The following is a 9,710-nucleotide window of genomic DNA, read 5'->3' on the forward strand; positions in this document are numbered from 1 at the left end:
TATATCCATAGAAGAAACAATCACAGCTTCTTTTAAGATATAACCAAATACCTTCCAAGAATGGTTTCCTAGGGTTGAGGACTTAGGACCTTCATCTCACAAAACAAATCAGTCAAATGGCATAATATAGTTCACAAATTTGTGTTCTTTAGAAAAAAGTTTAGGTTCTTTATCCTAGTAAAATGAGTAGAGTCTGAAGTCTTAAAATGTTGCGAGTGCCTTCAAAGTTGAATATTAGACTCTATTTATCAGGAACATAAAAGTAAGAATGAACCCAAAGGCTGTGAGATGAAACAAGTTTGCAGGGCTAATAGCTTACATGAGTCATGGCCTCTTTTACATTTAGAGTAAAAGAAGTAAATGATGCCAGGTTACCACTACAAAGTATTTTGATCAGGGTCACAATAGGTGATCTCAAATAAAATGGGAGAAAAATGTAGGGCAAACCAAGTTCTTAAAAAACAAACACACAAACAAAACCCCCTGACTTCATGGAAAAGAAAGCAGACTTTCTGGGAATATTACTTTGAAAGATAAACTTTGAACCAACACAATTCTCTGAGATAATATTTTTAGCAAAATAGCAGGGTGGAATTCAAAATAAAAGGTATTTCATATAAGTTTGGTGCTCTACTAGGTAAAAAATAAAAACACACCCATTTATATGAGACCACAAGATCAACATTTATTCTGAAGCAAAAATGAGAAGATGGTTTGTAGTGTGGACAGGGAGACTAGAGTGAAGTAAAGGAAACAATCAGAACACAAAGAGAAACAAAGCTCGAAGGGAAAAAAAAAAACCCACAGCCCCAAATAGCTTTTTATAACATGCTTATTTAACAACCCTCAACATCAAGTTTATTCACAGTGACACTGGAGCACTGAGTAGAATGGCTCCTTAGTGTTTCATAGACTGTACGTCTTTTGGGGAGACGGCAACCTCGTCTTTCTTCCTCAGAGCTATGGTGGAGCTGGCCTTGCAGTTAGCAGAACAACGCTTACATGGCAGTGCTATGGAGCGTCTTTTGCTAAAGAAATGATTGTCTACTTGATCTTGCCTGTGCAGCATAACTCAGTTGTAGCAGTTTTTATTATAACATCTTTACTGTTGTTACTACCTTATGCTAGGTCCTCCAGAGAAACAAAACCAATGAAGTTTATAAATGTATATATGTACACAGAGCTTTACCTAAGGGAATAGCTCATGAAGTCATGAAGACTGGTAAGTTCCAAGTCTGTTTGGTATCCAAGGCTAGAAGCTTTTCCTCACCTAAAACCGAAATCAGCAGGCCAGATGCCAGGCTGACTCAGGCTGTAGAGTTTAATGACTCCTGGGATCCACCAGGCAGTATGGCAGATACTGGTTCAAATCCAAAGAATGGACGGTCAGATGACAAGCTAGATGCACTATCCAGATTCAGTAAAAAACAAGAGAACTGTGCTAAACTGTTTACATATACTGGAAGCAGGCGGCATCCCACCACATCTCACCATAGGAGATGACTATATCATAATTGCCGGACTGCTGAGGATGATGACGCAGCCAAACTGACTCACCACCTTAAAGACCACAGTTACCAAGATGAGATAAGAGTCTAATTGTAAGGCATCATGTTTACTAAAATAAAACACTAAAATGTAGTTAAAACACACATGTGTACACATAGACAATTATACACATAAATAGTGGAGAATCAGAGACAGAAGGGTATGTCTACACACACGCATGCACCCGTAACTTTACAAAGCAAAGTCCTACTAACATATTGGCTTAATTGTTTTCTTAGCATAACCAAACGCCTACATTTTAAACATCTAGCACATGAAAAATAACTTAATACAAAAGTCAGCAAACAACTGCTCTACTGAAACAATTTGGGAAAATGATTGTCACTATACTGGAGCGATTCTTCCATAGTTTCAGTCATATACATATTTATCACATTTCAATTTGCCGGCATGAAAACTTAGACCTCATGTAAGTGAAACATGCTAGAGCTATCTTATTATTAATAGCAACAAAGAAACATAAATATAGCCTTTTCTTTCATCCAGGGTATTCTTAGCAAAATTTGCGAAGCATTTTATTATTAAATTCAAATGAGCTATGCAAAAGGAAATCTAAAGTTGAATATAGAGGTTTAATTTGTTTCTATGTCTTTCCAAAATATCTTCCTATGTGGCTTTCAAATAATAAACATCACTATATTTTAGTCAATAAAACCAATATTCCCTTTTACAGAAGCAAATAACAGAAAATAAAAATATGCACTGAGAATAAGAAATATTTTGCATTGGCTGTTTTTTTCCTGTATTTCAAAACCCTGTGTCGGTCAAAAGTATATTTTAAGGCTATGACACAATAAGAATTTTATTTGGCCTATGAGTATATTTTTGTCTCTAGATATTCTATTCTGAGAAACATTGATAGAACAGTTTGCATCAGCCAGATGTTTTAAAAAGAAATCAAATATTGTTCAAGGTGGTTTTCTTTCTTGTAAAACTGTAAATATGCCAGAATACTTGAATATAGAATTTGGATAATACAAAAAACATAATCCTATTATTAGTAATCCTATTGGGTACATTTTGAAATGTTTGGCTTGTTGCTTTTACAAGGTTGGAATAACAGCAATATACTTTTATATCTTTGTCCCCCTCCCCCACCCCTCCACCCATACTTTAAGTAAAAGGAAAGGAATGTTAGAATGATTCCCAGAGTTCCTACTGGTTCTCTGCCTCTGCTCAGCTCCACCACTAATCTCTCTAACCCAGATCATCCGTCCAGAAAATGGGAATAATACTGTTTGTCTTTTATGAAGTGACCTGAGTTACCATGGGCCCTCAGAGCTGTCAAGTTCTGTGTGTATCTACTGGCGACCCGCACAATTGGTCCATCTCTCAGCTAGCTGACGCTCAGGGCCTCGGCAATGAGAGCCAGGCTCAGACTGCTACCTGTCAAACACACGACAAGCATTCTGTGGCCATCAGAACACGGGTCTCTCATATCAGCTGCTAAGGGAGGGTGGCTCTTCTCTGGCACACGGAGTCACTATGAGTCAGTTCAACTTGAGGGCAACTGGTTATTTTGAGGTTCCCTCTGAAGCAAAGATGTAACACTGCTCGGAGGTGAAATCAGCTATCTTCCTAGTTGTCACAGGCGAAGAAATCTAAAGCACTATCCCAAAGGCGTTCGGCCAATGAACTCTTCACACTCAAATCCACCTTTCAGGCCCGTATGCAGATGTCTATAAAATCTAGCTGATCCACATACTTGGAACATGTCACATGTCCCCAATGAGAAATTCACTTCAAATGGCATTTATTTTAACCAAAGAGTACTCCCATGGTGGTGCAGGAAATCATTTGATATGGCTCTTCTAGCCAATGATCGTTATAACTTCCACCCAACGACTAGCTGGGAATATGCAAATAAGATGTCTAGAAACCCAACTGGGAATAGGTCAATTTTGCCATCCCACTGGGTGTAAAATGAGTCATCACACAAGCAGGCACGGGGATCTCACATCCAATGAGAGAGAAGAACCAGGAGTAGGGGCATCCTCAAACCTGGAGATTCCTGCACACTGAGCCACCTCTACCCGGGAGACAGCACTATAACCGAGCTCAGTGCAGTCCCAGGGGCATCGGCAGCAGAACCAGAGACCCTCGGATAAGACAGAGCAGTGGGCTACCTCGGTCCCTGGAACGGGCAAAATTGACTGCTTTGGAGTGGGGTTCTCTTTGCGGACTGGGTTAACAAAGTACTGATTGGATATTTTAAATAATGACTTGCTTGTTGGCACCTACAGTAGGTCGACTGTTATTCTAAGGCAAGTTGAGCTTTTCCTGTAGCCGTTGCTCTGCCCAGACGGCCCGCAACCCTTTCCTCTCTGCTGCTACTCTGCTTCCCTTTCCTTACCTTGGCCCAGGAGGCATTCTAGTTATCACCAATAACACAGGTCTGTTATTGGTCCCGCTGACAATGACAGGGTGGCTATCTTTCTCGTCCCGTCTCTCCATTATTCTAAAGACCCTTCCATTGTTTTGAGCTACAGTGTGCCTTCTTTCATGCTCTATGTCAGTCAGGCTTTTTCTGGTTTCTTCTTCCTCTGGCTAGATTTTAATCAATGAGCTTGGGCCCCTTGAAAACAGATTGAAACATGCTAGAAATAATATCCAATTAACCACTGGAGGCTCAAAATTTGAGAACTGGGGTCAATTCTGCAGTTCGTCTTTCCAGAGAAAGCCAAGTCTCTGTCTCTCTAATGTGCTTCAACCCCTTTCTCCCCCTGGAGGGCAGAGTGCCATTAAACTCTCATTATCATGTTATAAAGGAGGAGACACTTGCTAGAATTACAAGAGGGATCATTTCAGCCACACGGGACTCTGCAGTTAAATGTCCTTATGTCTACAAATGAATGGGACTTCCATAAAGTATTTTCCTGAAACAACTGTAAATGACTATTAGCATCCAAAGTCCCCGAAATGAAAATGTAGGCAGAATAGGCACTGTTCTAATGATCTTTAGGGACAGAGCTAATTTTCTCCCGGGGTATGCGAACATCATTACAAAGTTAATGGCACATTAGCCTTCCCTCGAAACTTTTAATCCTGAGGATTCATACGATACAATTAAAGGTCTCTTACCAAAGGATTTCACATCATCCATAGGTTTTTCAGTGTGGATGGAAATGATGATGCCTTCCTTTGGTTTGTGTCATTTTCTCTTAAATTTGAAATGTGGGAGGGGTGGGGAATCTATTGTTTGTAAACACACATTGAAAGTCAACATTTCACAAATATCCTTCCCCTCAGACCTTGGCTATATTTCAAGCACACTTTTGGGAAATGCAACTTGCTAGGGTTCCTTCTTCGAACCCCACAGTCTGTCAAGTTTCTCCAACAGTGGTGGCTTGCATGTCGCTATGAAACTGAAAGCTCTGCTTCCAGTAGTTTCCTTACCAGCAAGGTCATTCAAGTGGACAGGTTCCAGTGGACCCCACCAGACTAAACAGACTAGGTAAAAAGACTTGATGGTGTGCTTCTGAAAGGTAGCCAATGAAAATCTTCTGGGTCACAATAGAACATTGGCCGACTGGCTTGCTTTGGAAGGGCCATCAGGAAGGATCATATCCTCCTTGCTGAAGGAGAATATCATATTTGATAAAATAGGGAAGACCCTGAGTGAAATGGATTATCAGCAGCCGAACGATAGATTTGACCATCAACAAGAAGACGATGCTGGAGCAGGCACCATTTCATGCTCCACACAAGGTCTCTCTGAGTCAGTCTACTTTAAGTCAATTTTCAGCCGAGCTTTCGGCCTGCCTATCTAATTGTCAGAAAATGACCATTACCATATTAAAGGTTTTATGTAGGCATACAATAAGTTGGGTCATCATACATCCATGCTTGCCTGGGACAGTTCTGGCTTGCGCCTTTGTTCTGGCATGATAATGTTTTCTAACATATCCCAGTTTGAACAATATGGTCATCCAAGTGATGTAAATTTAATGAATCTAGCTTAACTAGGAATCTCCCAACCTTATTTTATTATGAAACCGTTTCTCCTATAACCTTTACCAACTTCCCTGAGAAATGCTATCTTAAAGTATCTTTTAACTAACATTTCATATAATAATATCTAACAGTTATTTAAGTTTAGGAGAATTTATTGTCACCCTTGGTAGCTACCGAAAGAAGCATCTGCAGGAAGCAGATGTTGTAGATATGAAGGATGCCACAGTTAGACATGTGGGAGAAGGCGGTAGCCTATCTTTTGCAAGTTGGAAGTAGGATCAATTGTATCTATGGAACATCTGGTTCATAGCCCTGCTTTTACACAGGAGACAGTGAATTTACCTGAAGTCATAAAGCATGTTGAGTGTGGGAACCAGGCCTAGTGGCATTCTCTAAGTCAGCAGTACTAATATCAAGCACTACAGCTGCAGCAACAGAATGTATCTGAACCTACCTTAAACACCTAAATGGGCTTCTTCTCACCCCCATTCAACTTATTATCGCCTTTAAATGTTATGAGTCAGTGCAAAATAATGCACTGTGCAGTAGTCAAGGGCCTTACATTCAACATGCCTTGAGGGCACCTCACGTCTATTCAACTTTACACAAACTGACTGGATTGGGGTGGGCGTGGGAGATCAAAGTTGGGTAATTCAATGGACGGTGGGTGTCCATGGAAGTTTTGGCTCAAGATATTCACATGAGCACAAGATTCCTATGAGAATACCAGAACCATGAACGGGGTAAACTCAAGGTGATAGTCTCCATTTTTCCTGAACCAATGTCTCTTTCGATGGAATAAAAGAACACTCCAGACTCCTGCCTGACCAGTGTGGAGTCCACATCTAACCTCCTCTGGCTCCCATGGCTGATGGTCACCAAATAGAACTGACTCGCCACACCCACCCTCCATCCCTTTTAATCCGATTCCGACCTGGACTGTCCCTCCCATAGTTCACTCCACTTTTTAGCTGGTTTAGTAATTCACAGAAATCAGCACACAGAATTCAAACAATTCACATAGTTGATTGGTGGGGGAGAGGTGGCTGTTAAGGAAATTAACAGGTTACAAATCCCTCTGATACTGTTATTCAGAAAGGTGTGTCTCCTCTTGGCCCTAGCCCCAGGCCTCTCTCAAGCGCAGGGCCTATTGCCCTCATCACTGCTCATCAGTGTTGCAGAGATGTTGTAGGGCTATCAATAAAAGTCCAACATAAACTTCAACCTGCAGGCATTCAGCTCCAGTTCCCTGGGTAAGCAAACCTGGCTCCTCTGAGTAGGTACCCAGAGGCACCCCACTCGATAAGCCAGCCTCCCACCCCAAAGCACTCAGGGTTATTTGTTTGGTGGGCTTAGAAGTCTGTGGCTTTGTCACAGGCTCTGGCTCCTGGTTCTGCTGCTACTGCTACTCCTCTGTCACTTCTCTTGTGTCACAGCTGTCTCCTGGATCAAGGAGGCTCTATGCACAGGGATCTTGGGGTCCACAGGATGTGCTCCGCTCCCAGCTCTTTCACCTACTGGTAACAAACACTGCCCCCTCACCCCACTACTTTTGAGATGACTGGTTTTACAACCAGCAGGATGCAAACCACAATTATTCTCTTTTATCATCACCCACAGCTGAATAATATAATCCAACCCTTAGCATCCCTATCTTCTTACCCAGGCCTGTCCAGAAAAGGAAGGTTGTTTAGTGAGAGTCACTAAGACTAGAGAGTCACTATGGCTAGAAGAGCCATATTAAATGATTCACTTGACCTCCCAAGAGGATGATTAACACCCACATATGTCAAAAACACTCCACTACAATTCAAATGCTTTAAATATTTAAAGTACTCCAGTGATTCACTTTTTAAAGTAAATGCTATTGTACAATAAATCAGCTTATTGTTGTACAATTTGTTTATGAACTACCAAGCTAACCAGTGTTCTCGGCAAATCATTTCCTAGGAAATTTTTGGACCCTAACATCGATTTTTCAACATGGTTCTAAGAAATTTTTAAATATCCATATGCCTTAGTTTATGTTGTAACAAGGTAATATATTCTAAGGTAATATATTTTATATGCTGCTAATAATTAATGCTCCTAATAATCCTACAAAATAAATGTAAATATTGCTGCCACTCTATGCAGATAAGGAAACGTAGATGCAGTTTAGTAACTTGCCTGTGATTTCCTGCCTGTGCGTAGACAGCAATCTCTCCTCAGGATCACTTACCAAAATGACCTCTCTCTTAACAATACACTAGATGGTGTTTTTTATTTTTTGAAAACTTCTGAGGACAAACATTGCATCTTTTTGTATTCCTTGTTTTTAATATTCCAGCCCCTTCCTTATATATTGCAACCAATCAAGAACAAATATAAAAATATCTTAATCAATAGTAATCATGTTTCAGATAAATGAAATACTAATATTTCACAAAGATATGCCTGTGGCCTAGTACCGGTTCAATAAACACTGTGAAGTCTATCTGTGAAAGTATATGGCGTCTACACTAACAATTCCTGAATGCAGTAAATATTATTAAATCATTTCCTCTTACATTAGTCTGATATGATTCACTGACAATTAAACAACATACTTCCCAAATAAAGTTACTTAACTGCCAATTCAAGCCTTTCATAGTAACTTTTTATATAGTTAAAATCTTTGACACAGTTAAGACACTAATATCAAAGTTTAGTCTTTTTTCATTGGTAGCGATAGAACTGCTACTGTGTCCACTTGTCTGGGAGTCGGTGCCATCAAGTCGGTTCTGACCCATAGCAACCCTGTGCAGGTATGGTCCAAGGAAACACTGACCCGGGCCTAGACCGCCCTCACAGCGGGTTAGACACTAGCAAAATAAACAATTTTGTGAATATTACTCATTTTATTTCTATCTTAAACATGAATGATCTTCATTCGCCTAAAATGGTCACTTTGCAAAGCAGCACTTAAATCTTCTTTAAGCTCTCGAACGTGCTTAATCTCTGCCAGATAATTATTTGTTGCTATACAGTGATGTGAAACTAACACTATATTTCTTCTATCAACATTAATAATGGATCCTTCCATACCTTCCTGGCAGATAACGCTTTAGACTTCCCTTACTGTACAATTAATTTGATGAAACCCTTGGGAAAGGGCAAGTCAGAATTGCTCCCATTGTCTTTTCGACACGGATGACCTTTCCTCCTCCATTCTTGGAGGTCCATAAAGATAATGCAATGGCTTTGGAAGTGATTTCAAAGGCTGCATTTAATCCATCCATTAATTAAAGAAGAAACTATTGAACAAGGAGCTTGGCTCCTCTTTCACTACGTTGATGCAAGCAGAAATGTGATAGTCGGTTCTGTAAGAAACCATTTCGCAGTTATGTAAAGTCACTTTAACCACTTACGTCACAAAAACCCTTCCCTTTTGAATCCCAGGAATACTTTCAGCCAGCCTGTATTAAGTTCTGAAACTCTCACTAAAATTCGCTGAAAAAGAACAACCAAGTTGATGGGGATTTAGAAACCCTAAATTTGTTCTAATTTTAGCAATTTCTTGGCTTTCTAAGAAGTGTCATTTAGGAGACTAAGTACATTCCTAAGCAGCAGGAAGAAATGTATGACTTTCGAGTGGTACTAAGTCATATCTCCGATTGTAATGTTTCTCAGGTTGCACTTTGGGGATGCGTAAGTCTAGATCAGGAGAAAAGCTGCCTTGCTGTTGGCATTGCCTACAGATATAAAGATACACTAGCAGTAGGAGGCTAAGAACTGTATTTCTGGGGAAATAACATGAAGGAAGAAATGGAAGAAGAGAGTGAGATGGATGTGCTGATTCGTTCTCTAATCTAGCCAGCAAAAAAATTAATGGCAACCCATTATTTTTCAGAGATGGATAAAGGCATGAATATATTTTCAATGCAGAGCAAGTGGTCGAGAGGAAGTATTATAATCAAATGATGCAACTGAAATTGTAGGCTGTGGAATATATACAGGAGTTGCATGCTCAGTTAATCTATAGTTTTCTACATAAATAAGTGTGCTGAGTAACTTCCTCATTAAAACAAGATCATATGCTCACCCCAGGCCCTCAGATCCATGTAAGGTAGCTCAATGTAATGTATGCAGTTTTCATAGATGAATTTCAGTTACTCATGTCTATGGCTATCTTTGGCTATGATCGAAAGTTCCATATTAAAGGAGGA

This window comes from Echinops telfairi, unplaced genomic scaffold (genome assembly GCF_000313985.2).
Source record: "Echinops telfairi isolate 266 unplaced genomic scaffold, ASM31398v2 ScPeMD7_7420;HRSCAF=8458, whole genome shotgun sequence".
Lineage (NCBI taxonomy): Eukaryota > Metazoa > Chordata > Mammalia > Afrosoricida > Tenrecidae > Echinops > Echinops telfairi.